Below are 14,509 nucleotides of genomic sequence, written 5' to 3'. Positions count from 1 at the left end.
TTAAAATTTTATGTTTTTTTTTTCCATCAGACACTGGACATTGTCTCCGTAGTAGATGTCTAACAAATGCTGATGAATGAATGCTGTTAGGTCAACCTTCCACTATAGTGTTTTAAATAGTCAGGAGCTTATTTTTACAGCAAGTACCCTATTTATCCAAGAAAAATCACTGAGTGAAGTCAGAAGGTGAGTCACAACACCACAAAATTGCCTTATTAAAGCAGGATGGAACTTTATAAGTCTCTTTATATATATATGTATGTATATACTTTTTCCATTAAGGGACATATTGATAATAATGCCATTTATTTGCTTGCATAAATCTATAAAGGCTTAAGGATTATTCCCAATGCACATTATTTTCTTTATCAGAGAGATGCAGCTGTATGAATAAGGCAGCTCAGTCGAATTTGCTGTATGCAATATCGACTAGGAGTTGTAAGAATTATTATGTCCAACTAAGTATTTTAGAGGCAATAGTATTTTTTTTACACTGGAAATATTTACTTAAATACATACATAATGATTGATTCACCATTCATTCATTCACTACAAAATCATTTATTGGGCACATATGTATTCACTAAATCCTGAGGATAGAGATTAAAATTAAAGAACAACAGTTATTTTTGAAAGCACACTTTGATAGTGATTAGTGACTAAATTTGTGGAAAAAAAAAAGTGCAAAAATAGGAGACAAATGAAATAAGGGGAAGTAGCTAGTATTAATGAAATAAATGACACAAATGAGACATGATTCTGTTTGAGTGTTTAAGGGGATGCTTCAGAGAGGGTGAAATAATTGATCTGTGTCTTGAAAAATGAGTAGCACACTACCAGAAAGAATGGGGTTGGAGAGGGAAAAGAGAAACCCAAGCAGAGTGGACAAGGAGAGACATGGAGCCACAGACGACCTGCTCATGGCACCACATTTTTAGCTTGGGAAGCTGTAGAAAGTGTGGGAGAAGGAGAGTGCCATGATCAGAAGGTGATTTACAAAGGCAAATATAGGTATATTATGGAAAAATTATTACAGGGAGGAGAAACTAGAGGAATAGAGACCAATTAGGAGGTTATTGAAATATTTTAGGCCAACAGGAATGGGAGATATGAATCCAGGCAGGGACTGTGGGAATAGTGAAGTAAGCTTAGGTAGCAGAGATATGGCCAAATGGCATCTATGAGATATGAGATCAGATTGTAGAATGACACAAGAGGGAGTGGGAGAAAAAGTGTATACTCTGTATTAAGCTATGAATCTTGGTGACTGGGGAGATAGCAGAGGTGTTAGCATAGATTCAACAGGAAGACTGGAGACAGTAAAGATAAGTTCCCTTTTAGAAAACACATTTGGAATACACACTGGTAGCCATGCTGCTGCTGCCAGAGATTTTCCACAGCTTCACTGAGAGGCCAAGACTTCCTACCGCCTACATCCAATCAGGCGGCACCTTTGGAAACTGGCCCATGAATTTTAGGTAACCCCAGATGTTATGCCAGGAGGAGCATATTGCAATAGGAATTCACATTTTATCTTTAATTGACAGACAATGGCAGCAAAATACATAATTTGCATTCCGGTAGAGAAGCCAAGCCAGTACTGCTTTGGAGACAATAATTTGGGATCTCTATCTGGACACACAGTCTTTGCACATACAAATGAGCACGAATGCAGCAGGCAATCTTTCGTGACTAATAATGCTTCCTTTCAGATTTTGAGTCGAGTTTGTTTGCTTACTCATTATTTGTTTCTTTTCTGATTTTGGCATGTTATGAGGCATCGCAACCCCTCTTCCAGCTGCAGAAGAATCAAAGCACCAGTTATCAAGTAGAAATTTACATACAAACTCACAAAATAAATCCAAACAGGCAAACAAACACACAAAAACAATGCTATAGGTGTACCAGGATTTGAAGAAAATGTTTCTCTCCTGGGAATGAACTGTCATTGTCCTCTCTTAGATCACTCTATTAAAAAACAACAATAGCAACAACAATAGCCCAAAAAACAAAAACAAAAGAACCACAATGCTCCAATGCTATTTTCTAGTGTTATAATAATTTAATGAATATGTCATTTCTTGAGACAGATAATGGCCATTATAATTTAAGTATGTATAAAACTATTCTTATGCCACATTAGGAAAAGGCGCCTGCCTTTCCCAGTTGTCCCCAGCTGGAATCGTCAGTAACTCTCCCCGCAGATCTATCTTGTCTTACTCTTGAGCTGGTCCTGATCAGCGTGGAAGGAGACTTTAGTTGCTCAGCAGCCTCAGGTCCTTCTTACGGTAGAATATGAGATCATAATATTGCCCACATTTTTGATAACGTGAGTTTCAAGGGACAAGATCAGAGGGACAAGGAAAGTTGGTTTTCCTAAACCACAGATGAGGCCCCCTCCTGCCACACCCTGCCCTATACAAATTACTTTCTGCCTTAGCTTCTCTGCCCAGCACTCCTCAGGGGTGTTTCTTGTCTTCCGCACATATGCATGTCTACGCCTATGGAAACTAGAGCTGAGCCCCTGAAGCTGCCTATGCTTCACCTACAGAGTCAACTCTGGCTTTCTCCCCACCATTTACTTTGAACCTCCTCTCATGTGGCTTTGTGTCCTTACTGCCACTGTTTACCTGCCCTATTTGGAATGATAACTCAATTTCAGTCACCCTTAGAAGTGATGATTGTCTCTTGAATCTACATTGCTGCTGAGGACAGCGCCCTGACCTAGACGCCACCTGAGCAGGACTGCTGAGCCTCACTCCCTAATTCTCAAAAAAGAGGAGCAACCACATAGGGTCCCTCGCCCTGAGCCCCAGAGTCTAAAATGCCTGCCTTCCTCTTGAGAGCTCCCTCTTTCAGGACCCTGGACCCTGCTCTCAAATCACTTCCCCTCTCTCCCCACTTCATGTTATGAATGTCCAATATCCTATAAACTAGACAATCTTACCCATTTGCCTTCCATCAGCAGTTCTGATCTTCTTTCTATAATCACTTAATTAGATGTTATGCAAAGAGCGTGGACTTTGGAGTCAGAAACACCTGGGTTAAAATCCTAGCATTCTATTACGTATTCTATTACGTATATCCTTGGAAAATTTTTTTTGTCTTATCTGAGTAGCGAATTCCTTATCTGTTAAATGGAAAAATAGTATTTCTAGACTAGACCAGCAGGCAGATCACTTTCCCTGAATGACCATGTCTTTTGCTCAGTAAAATAGTTGAGTTCATAGGTTGTTTGGTACTTTATAGGTCCAGCCTTAGTTCCCAATTGTTTAAGTATCTCTTCTTCAAACTAAAGTAACAATCCTAGAACCTTGGAATTGGCAAGACCCTTAAATGACATTGCAACTCAAAACCAACTCAATGTATGAATCCTAACTACAGCACCTCTGTCAGGTGTCCATCAGCCACTGTGTAACCATACCCATCATTAGGAAACTCATTACTTACAATTTGGAAAGTTTTTTTCATATTGAGTCAAAATCTGCCTCCCTGATTATAAAATTTTTCTTATTTTTACTATTAGTTTATTTTAAAAACTCCTTTCCATCCAGTTTTCCACTTTGTTTTGTTCATTATGTGTGCATTATGCAAACCTAGATTGGAAATAGAGTTCACTGTTGATTGCTTGTTGAATTTGCTATTTGTATTTATTACTTTAATAACTATGTGAACCATTCTCCGGGGAGTGGAAAAAAATCGCCAAAAACTATGTTTTAAACATTCAATATACAAAGCCATCTGCTATACCCAGAAGAGATAGGATTGATGGACAGAGCATGGGAAATTATGCTTTCACAAATGAATCCCAGAAGAGTAGACTTCCAATGAGCAAATCGCCTTCTCTGCTGATTCCTGACAGGACCTGGTGAGTTTGTTTTGCAACAACTATGAGAGCAAAGGGATTTATTAGGTGGTCATTAAACTTGCCAGTCAAAATCTAATACACATGGATGACCTTATAGAGAAGTAAAAAGAAAGAGGATAACATTAATAGAATCTTAAAATTCTAGAATATTATATTAAGTATCAATTATTTAGGTCCAAGTTTGATTAATGTATATGTAAGCTTTAAAGACAAATCTTGGTCTCTGCTCTTGAATACTTTTCCTGACAGGGAGCTCAATCTCACATATGTAGGCAGATTTACTGACGAATTATACTAAAGTTTTTCTTCATTAGAATGTCATGTGGCTCTCTCCACTTTCTATTTTTTAGATATATTTCTTTATACTAAGTCATTCATCCACTCATTCATTCATGTATTATGTATTTTTTTCTTTGAAAAAAGTATTTGTTGAGTGCCTATTCTGTGCAAAGCCCCATCCCATCCCCTAAGGATGCAATAATAAAAGAAAAATATTGGTTTATGCTATGATAGGACTTAGAATATATAGAGTAAAATCAACAGTAATTGGAAAATCACATAATAGGTATAAAGTTTCAAGTTGTAATAAGTGCTGTGGAGTAAAACTACAGGGTCCTTATGAGATCATGTAATATGGCAAATTGACCAATCCTATGGCAGTAGTAGTCATAGAGGTGGTGGGGGTGGACAAGATACTTCCTGAGGAAGTGATATTTAAATTGATATCTGAAGAATGAGTTGTTGTTACCTAAGCAGGAGTTGCAAGTAAGAATAATGAAGAACCCTTCTGGACAGGGAATGATCAGTGAGAGGAGTTTGAATTGGGCAAGACTAGGGCAAGATTAGGGACTAGGATAATCACCTTTCCCCATGACAGTGCACCACTACTCTCTCTTGAATCTTCTTAGTCTACACATCTTTGTGTCCTTCAGCCGCTTCTCACAATACATGAGCTCCAGAATTCTCACCCCTCTTTCTGTTCCCCTTTGGCCATGCTCCAGCTTATCTTTGTCTCCTTTACAAGTGTTCATAACAACATGGCAGCATAAAAGTCATGAAGGTGTGTGAGGAGAAAAACCAATGCCTCTAGTTACAAATTGGGGATGGCAGAAGTTATAACTGAAGTTCTACAAAAGTATCAGGTTGCCCAAGATTTGCTTGAGTGACCCCAGAAACCCTGGTAGGCTGGAGAGGTAGGTGCTATCCCCTAAGCTTTTCTATTGCCCCTCCTCATATCAATAATATTTTAAAGATGAAAAAGAAGCAAAGCTGATGGATTTGGAATCAGGCTAAATGACTTTGGCCGACATAAATAGCATTTTGATGTAGGACAAGAAAGATGGAACAAAAGAGCTCTCTTATCTATTTCTATAAGCTCTACATTATAACAATATCTTTTTTGTATTTCATCTCTTCTCTCAACCTGTAGTTCCTTAGGGCCTCTTTCTCTTCATAAATAGTTCTCACCCTACACTGGAAAATGTCACTATCGGTGATGGTTTACCCCAGGTGGATGACGTGCCAAGTGGCTCCCAAAGAGCCCCAGAGACTTCAGACTAAAGAGTATAAGGCAATATCTGAAGGGGAGAGACTGATCCTGTAAATAAATTTGACTGGCATTAAGTATTTAAGGTGGTAGTTTGCTCCATGAAGGCAGTACATTAAATGGATAATGGCATAGTATCCATTCTGGCTTCACTGTAAGTCTGACAAGCCCCAACAGGGCTTCATGGCATTAAACTGTAAGTGACAAGTTCTGATAGACCTGTCAGCTTGAGAAGGTTTACTTTAAAGCAAACAGAAAAGGCTGCAGATTCTTTTATTAATACGGTAATGTTCAGTTGAAGAAAGGAAGAAAGGCAGTATGATACAGTCAAAGGCATATGGCTTCAGAATCGAACAGATCTGGGTTTGAATTACTTGCCCTGTTACTTATTGCTGTGTAATCCTTGAGCAAATTACTTCACCTCTCTGAGTCTTAGTTTGCTATTGAGCAAAATGTCAATAACCTATATTTCAGGCTTACCTTTGGTCAGGTTCTCCAGGGAACAAACTCTGAGATGGAGATTTTCATTCAGGTCATTTATTGGGGAGTATTCTTGGGAACAGTAACTACAGTAGAGTGAGGGAAGTAGGATTGAACAGAAAGAGAAGTTAGATATTCTTTTTCCCCGCCTTTAACCATTTGCAGTGATAGCCATTTCACATTTATAGTTCAGTACTTTTATTCATCTGAAAAGCAATTATTAAACATTGCCATAGGCTAGGTTTCCTGGAAACAGAATCTAAGGTTGAACTTGGGTGCAAGTGGCTTATTGGGGAGTGGTCTCAGGTATACCACCTGTAAAGGAGTAAGGGAAGCAGGATTGAGCAGAGCAAGAGGTTGATCTGCAGTGTAGTCACAACAGACGCCTCAGCTGATCCCATGGAATGCTGTGACACAGGGCAATATTTCAAAGGTGTCTCATATTGAAGCAGGGGAGCTAGGTCTTTGTTCAACTGCATCAATAGGTCATCGGGTACGGGTTGCCTTTGAGGGTATGACTTTGGGCAAGGCAACAACTTTGGGAAAGTACAATTTACAGGGAGGGACTCAGCTGTGAGCTGTAAGCAGACAACATGCTTGGCAGCTAGAGGATGAATGCTTTGGTTCTGAATTGTCCACCTCTTCCACCTCTTGGATCCACTTGCTTCCTATAATAAGTTCACATAACCCAGAAACAGCTTTTCTTAGATTCATTTTGGTTGCTTCCTGGGATGCCTAAAGTCCGTACTAGAGGAAGGTTAGTGGGATGAAATATAGCTCCTCATGCTGCAGATAAACTTCAGGCTACAACCGATATTCATCACTTTTCTCCATTGCTGTCATTCTAGATTTCCCTATCCCTCAGTTAGCATCTCTACTGGTGGTGTTTCCCAGACCTTCACCCCTGAGCTCCTGCTTAACATGTCTTATCCAAATCACAGGCTCTTCACTTGTTGATCTACTATCAAAACTGGGCAGAAGAGTACCAAGAGGAACTCCACTTGATCACTTGGATGTCAAATATAATATTTTCTCCCACATTGTTTAACAGGCCTTAACTCTTTCTGAATATCAGTGTTAATTACCCCCGCCAGGATGGTAATTTTCATTCCTTGACCCCTGGTGTCTTGGGACAAGAAGTCCAAAGTGACTTGGTGGTAGCTGTAGATAAAGTTTAATGAGAGCATTCCCTTCCTTGAACCAGGAACTACAGGGCCATAAAAACTAGAAATGCAGGAACAATTAGTATATATTCACCAATAGGTTATTGGGAATGATAGCAAACAGGACCACTTCTGATTCCACCTTTTGGCTCATAGACCTACGTATTCTAACTACTAGGGATATAGCTCTGTATAATAAGTATTAGTCTAGGGTGAATTCTGCATCCTAAAGGGTGGAGTTCCATTATTTCAAAGCTGTAACCTGAAATGTGCTATTATCAAAAGGCTATTATCTTGCTTAGTCAGGCTGGCAACTTCAGGGTATATGGCATATGATAGAACCAATAGATCTCACTGCCATGCCTCTTTTGATGTAAAGTGAATCCCTTAGTAGGATATGATGTTATGCAGAATCCTGTTGGTGGTGGATCAATTACATACGAGCCCTCAGACAGAAGTGCTGGATGAGACACTGTAGGCAAGAAAGGCAAATTCATACCCCTAATATGTTTTGATTCCAGTTATAATGAATTTCTCCCTAGTCAAGTTTGGAAGGAGTCCAATATAACCAATTTGTGACTAAGTGGCTGGTTAGTTTCCTTGAGGATTGTAGCCATATTGGGGACTCAGCATTAGCGTCAGTGGATGGCAGTTTGGATATTTGGCAAGATTAGTAGCAAAATCAGCCTTGAGAGTGAGAGCCATATTCTTGGGTCTATGCATTGCTTTTATTCCTGACACTATGTCTACCCCAATCCTAACTCCATTAGTCCATAGATACTGGCTGATGTCAACTGGCCATGGTCACTCTGCCACTTTGAATAAGGCATAAAGAAAGGTCAGTGAATCTGATGATAAATCAATAGAAAGTATTCATTCTAAAGAATAAAGAAAAAAGATTGAAAAAATTATCAGACTCAATACCAAGTAGTCTGTTGTACATACAATTCAAGTTGTGGAAGAAGAGGCAGAGAGTGAGAGAGGAAAGTATTTGAAGAAATAATAATTTAAAAAACTACCAAATATGGTGGAAAGCATACAAAACCAAGAAGCTCAGCAAAATGCAAGCAGGATAAATCAAAACAAATCCCACCTAGACACATCATAGTCAAACTGCTAAAAACCAACCATAAAGAGAAAATCTTCAAAGCAGGCAGAGAACAACGCCAATATCATGTTAGGTACGGGAATCAGTGATTGAAATGATCCTGACTTTGGTGGTTCAGAGGGGAAGGGGGCAGGAGGAGGACGAAAGGGATGATTAAGAGCATGTGTGTGGTGATGGATTGTAATTAGTCTTTGGGTGGTGAACATGATGTAACCTATGCAGAAATAGAAGTATAATGATGTACACCTGAAATTTATGTAATGTTATAAACTAATATTACTGCAATTAAAGAAAAAAGAAACAATGGGAGCCAGAAGACTATAGATGGCATTTTTCTAAGTGCTGAAAGAAAACAAATTATAAACCAATAATTTTATATTCAGTGAAAACACCCTTCACAAATGAGAGTGACATGAAGACATTTTCAGATGAAAACAATTGAGGGACTCTGTTGTCAGCAGATTTTCACTACAAGAAATGCTAAAGAAAGTTTCAGGGTGAAAGGTAGTGATACCATATGGGATCTTCTCTTTACTAGAAGTAACAAAGAACTATGTGGGTTAATATTAAAAAGTGTATATCTTTCTTAATTATTTAAAAGGCATATCACCATTTAAAGCAAAAATTGTGAGTTTTGTAAGGTATGTAGATGTATTATGTGTGTGTGATTGTGTGTGTGTGTGTGTGTATTCACAGCAGCACATAAGATGGGATAAATGGAACCAAAGTTCTTACATTCTATGTGAAATGAAGCTACATTAAGTAAATCATGACAAGTTAATTATGCATGAGGCTAAAAAGCCAATAGAGAAATTAAAATAAAAAATGAAAATATTGTATTAACATAAAAGAAAGCCAAAAATGAGAAACAGATAAACAAATAGGACAAAAAGAAAACAAATAAGTTACATCATAGCAATAATTATCTTAAATGTAAATGGACTAAATCAGAGGCTTGGCCCAGGGGCTGCCTATTCTTGTATGGCCCATGAGCTAAGAATGGATTTACAAATTTTAAATGGTCAAAAAAATCAAAAAAGAATAGTATTTTGTGACAAAAGAAAATTATACAAAATTTCAACTTTAAAATTTCAGTGTTCATAACTAAAATTTTGTTGGAACACAGCTATATTCATTAATCTACATATTGTCTATGACTGCTTTCATGTTAAAATGGCCAGATTGAGTAATTATGATAGAAAGATTACATGGCATGTGGAACATAAAATATTTACTATCTAGCTGTTTACAGAAAAGGTTCACTAGCCCCTGGACCAAACAGTCAAAGGGGAGAGATTATCAAAGTGATCACGAATGAAAGGGAGGCGTTACAAAATTGCCAATAACAGGAATGAGAGAGGGAGTTAAATTAGAGATCCTACCAACTTTAAAAGATAAATCAAGTTTGATGAAATGTTCACATTTCTTGAAAAAAGGCAACTTCCTAGAGTGTATACAAGATAGAAACTGTGAATTGGCCTATGCCTATTAAAGAAATTATTTATCAAAAACCCATGACTAAGTTCTGAGAGAGACCAATTTTAACCATGATTTGTGTACAAAAAGAAAGTTCTTTGCTCTACCTTCAATGCATGTCAAAGAAAAAAGACAAGGAGACAATCTTACCTCCATGATAAAATAGACATGTAATAAAATTATTTGTCCAGAAAGTTTAGGGGCCATAGAGAATGCTGGGCCTTACAAAAAGCTTCATTATTTCCAATTACACAGGAGAAGCTGAGGATATATCAGTTTTCTAGAAAGTCTGTAAAAAAGCATCTTTAGTTTCTTCCTTAATAAAGCTTCACGACAAAAGCAGCTATTCTTAAGAATGTTATGCATTTACTTTAGATACCGTTGCTATAGTATACATTTAGTTCTGGCAAATTCACCACTGGAATAAAAACGAACAAATATAAAGCATGACAGAAAGAAAACTCCAGGTGCAAATGTTTTCACTAGATGATTCTATCCAACATACGAGGAAGAAAAAACACTGATGCTAGAATTATTTTTTCAGAAATATAGTAGGAAAGAAAATTTCTCACCTTATTTTATAAAGCCATCATAACCCTGATACCAAAACCTGAAATATACGTTAAAAGAAAAGGTATTTTTATAGAAAAAAATGCCTCTTATGAACATAGATGCAAAAATCCATAATAGAATACTAACTTGCATTCAATAACCTATAATGGCCAAGGGGAACTTGTCTTGAGAATGCTATTCTGATATATCATTTGGAAATCAGTGTAACATATCGTATTAACCAAAAAAAGGGAGAAAAAAATGTGATCATCTCAATAGATGTAGAAAGAATATTTAACAAAATTCAATGCCCATTATGATGAAAACTGTAAGTAATCTAGGAATACCAGAAAACTTTCTCAATCTAGTAAGGAATATTTACAAACAAAACAAAACAAAAACCATTTATTATACTTAGTGAAATATTGAACACTGTATCCCAGAGATCTCTTCAAGATAAAGATGACTACTTTCACCATTCATATTCAACATTGTACTGGAAGTCCTAGCTATTATAATAAGACAAGATTAAAAGGCCTAAATATTGAAAAGGAAAAAGGAAAATTATCTCTATTCACAAGTGATATAATATTTTTTGAGGAAGATTGGCCCTGAGCTAACGTCTGTTGCCAATCTCCCTCTTTTTGCTGAGGAAAATTGGCCCTGAGTTAACATCTATGCCCATCCTCCTCTATTTTTTGTATATGGGATGCTGCCATAGCATGACTTGATAAGCAGTGCGTAGGTCCACTCCTGGGATTTTTTTTTTGGTGGGGGGAGGAAGATCAGCCCTGAGCTAACATCCATGCTAATCCTCCTCTTTTTGCTGAGGAAGACCGGCTCTGAGCTAACTTCTATTGCCAATCCTCCTCCTTTTTTCCCCCAAAGCCCCAGTAGATAGTTGTATGTCATAGTTGCACATCCTTCTAGTTGCTGTGTGTGGGACGTGGCCTCAGCATGGCGAGACAAGCAATGCGTTGGTGTGTGCCCGGGATCCGAACCTAGGCCGCCAGTAGCAGAGCGTGCACACTTAACCGCTAAGCCACGGGCCGGCCCTCACTCCTGGGATTTCACCTGCAAACCCCAGGCCACCAAAGCGGAGCACATGAATTTAACCACTACACCACTGTGCCAGCCCCTACAAGTGATATAATTTTTATGTAGAAAAGCCTAAGGGAATACAAAACCACTACCAGTACTAAAAAGTAAATTTAGCAAGTTTTTAAGATACAAGGTTAATATAAAAAATATATTTCTGTCTACCTATAACAATCACTTGGAAAATAAAATTTAAAAAAATCCATTTAACATAGCATCAAAAATGAAAAAAATAGACCTACACTTACATGGTTAATTGATTTTAAATGAAGGATTCAAAGCAATTCAATGGGAAAAAAATATCAATCGGTACAGGAACAACTGATAGCCGTATGGGAAAGGATGTGAACTTCAAACTGTACCTCACATGAAATAAAGATTCATTCAAGACCAAAAAATAAAAGCTAAAACTATAAAAATTTCAAAAGAAAACATATGTGCATATTTTGAGACCTATGATTACAGAAATAATAATCATTAAAATGATGAATTAGATTTTATCAAATATAAAAGCTTCTGTTTATCCAACATACTATTAAGAAAATGAATAGAAAAGCCATACTGGGATAGGATAATTACAAAACATAAATCTCACAGAATACTTTGATTGAAATGATATAACAAACTCCTATAACTCAATAGTAAAAACACAATCAATCCAATCACAGAAAAAAAAAGGGCTAAAGACTTCACATTTCATAAAAGATGAAGGATCTACAAACACCAATAATCTCATTTAAAAAATGCTCAATATCTTTAGTCCTCCAGGAAATGCAAGTTAAACCAAAAAGAAATACCTCTACATACCCACTAAAATGTCTAAAATTAAAAAGACTTGCAATACCAAATGTTGTTGAAGAGCAATGAAAGCTCTCCTCCCTGTTGCTAGGAGGATCAAATTGTACAACCACTTGGGGTAAATGTTTGGCAGTTTTTAAATATAAAGTTAAACATACACCTACTCTTTGACCAAGCAATCCTTTTCCTAGGTGTTAACCAAGAGAAAGAAAAAAACAAACATATGTCCAAAAGTTTTTTACAGTTACATTCATAGCAACTTTATTAATAATAACCCCAAACTGGAAACATGTCTATCAACAGGAAAATTGAAAAACACATTGTAGTATATTCACATCAAGGAATAGTACTTAACAATTAAAATGAAAAAAACAAAAGCAACAAAATCTCACAGACATTATGCTGAGGGATTTACATCACACGTGAAAGAGAACATACTCTATGATTTCATTTAAGTAGAACAAGTAGAACTAAGATTCCGTGAAAAAAATTAGAAAAGCCATGTGTATGCAGTAACAATGAGCTCTTTTTTCTTGCTGCATTGCTTGTATTTGTACAGAATTGAGAAGAAGAAGGCTGTAGAGGGTAAGGCACTGCCAGTGTGCTGAGGCCATGGTAAATCGGAACCTGTCTTACCTGATGCCTGTGTGGTATTTCTATTTACAGTAGTTGATAGCAAAATTTTCTCTCTTTCTTATTTCATCAAGAAATAACAGCCGAAAATCTCCCAAATTGTGGGAGAGATATGGATATCTAGGTTCTTGAAGCTTAAAGGTGCCCAAACAGATTCAACCTAAAGATTATACCAACACACATTGTAACCATATTCTCAAAAGTCAAAGACAAAGAGAGAATTCTGAAAATAGTGAGAGGAAAGCAATTTGTCACATACAAGGGAATGCTCAATAGATCAATAGATTTCTATATTCAGCAATAGACTGATCAATAGATTTCTCAGCAGAAATCTTGTAGTCCAGGAGAGAATGGGATGATATATTCAAAGTGCCGAAGGATAAACAAACAACTGCTGACCAAGAATACTATACACGGCAAAGCTGTCCTTCAAAAATGAAGGAGAGATAAAGACTTTCTCAGAAAAACAAAAGTTGAAGGAATATCACCACTAGACCGTCCTTATGAGAAATACTAGGGGCTGGTCCAGTGGCATAGTGGTTAAGTTCACGTGTTCTGCTTTGGTGGCACAGGGTTCATGGGTTTGGATCCCGGGCATGGACCTACACACTGCTCATCAAGCCATGCTGTGGCAGCATCCCACATACAAAATGGAGGAAGATAGGCACAGATATTCCCTCAGGGACAATCTTCCTCAAGCAAAACGAGGAAGATTGGCCAACAGATGTTAGCTTAGGGCCAATCTTCCTCACCCCCTACCCCCCAAAAAAAGAAATGCTAAAGAGTTCTTCAAGTTGAAACAAAAGGATGCATATTAAGTAACATATGAAAATGTAAAACTCATTGGTAAAGGAAATAATATATCAATATTCTGAATACTATAATATTGTAATGGTGATGTATAAATCACTTTTAATGTTGAAAATAACTATTGCTACCATAACTTGTTGATGGATACAAAACATAAAAAGATGCAGATTTTGACATTAATAACATAATTGTGGTGGGAGGTAAAAATGTAGTTTTCAAATGAGAAAAAGTAGGAGCATAGAGTTTCTGCATGCAATTGAAGTTAAGTAATTTGCTTAAAATAGACTTTTATAACTATAAAATATTTTATGTAAGCCTCACGGTAACTACAAAGAACAAACCTCTAGTAACTACACAAAAGATAAAGTGAAAGGAATTATATACCAATTCAAAAAAATCATCAAATCACAAAGGAAGACAATAGAAAGGAAAAAAGTGATAAAGAAATTACAAAACAGTCAGAAAACAAATAAAATGGCAAGAGCAAGACCTTACCTATCAATAATTACTTTAAATTTAAATGGATTAAATTCTCCAATCAAAGATATAGAGTGACTGGACAAAAAAAGAAGATCCAACAATATGCTGCCTACATGAGACTCATTTTAACTTTAAGAACATATAGTCTGAAAGTGAAGCAATGGAAAAAGATATTCCATGCAAATGGTAATCAAAAGAGAGCAGAAGAGGCTATATTTATATCAGAAAAAAGTAAACTTTAAGTCAAAACCTCTCAAGAGACAAGGAAGGTGATTATATAATCAAAAAGGGGTCAATTCATCGAGAGGATATAACAATTGTAAAATATATGCACCCAACATCATAGTACCTAGATATATAAAACTCATATTGACAGAACTGAAGGGAGAAATAGACAGCAACACAATAATAGTTGGATACTTTAATACCTCACTTTCTATAATGGATAGATCATCCAGACAGAAAATCAGTAAGGAAACAGTGGACTTGGATAAACG

Source organism: Ceratotherium simum, chromosome 7 (assembly GCF_057802395.1).
Source record: "Ceratotherium simum simum isolate JZ-2026a chromosome 7, ASM5780239v1, whole genome shotgun sequence".
Classification (NCBI taxonomy): Eukaryota; Metazoa; Chordata; class Mammalia; order Perissodactyla; family Rhinocerotidae; genus Ceratotherium; species Ceratotherium simum.
Note: the sequence above shows the minus strand (reverse complement) of the source record.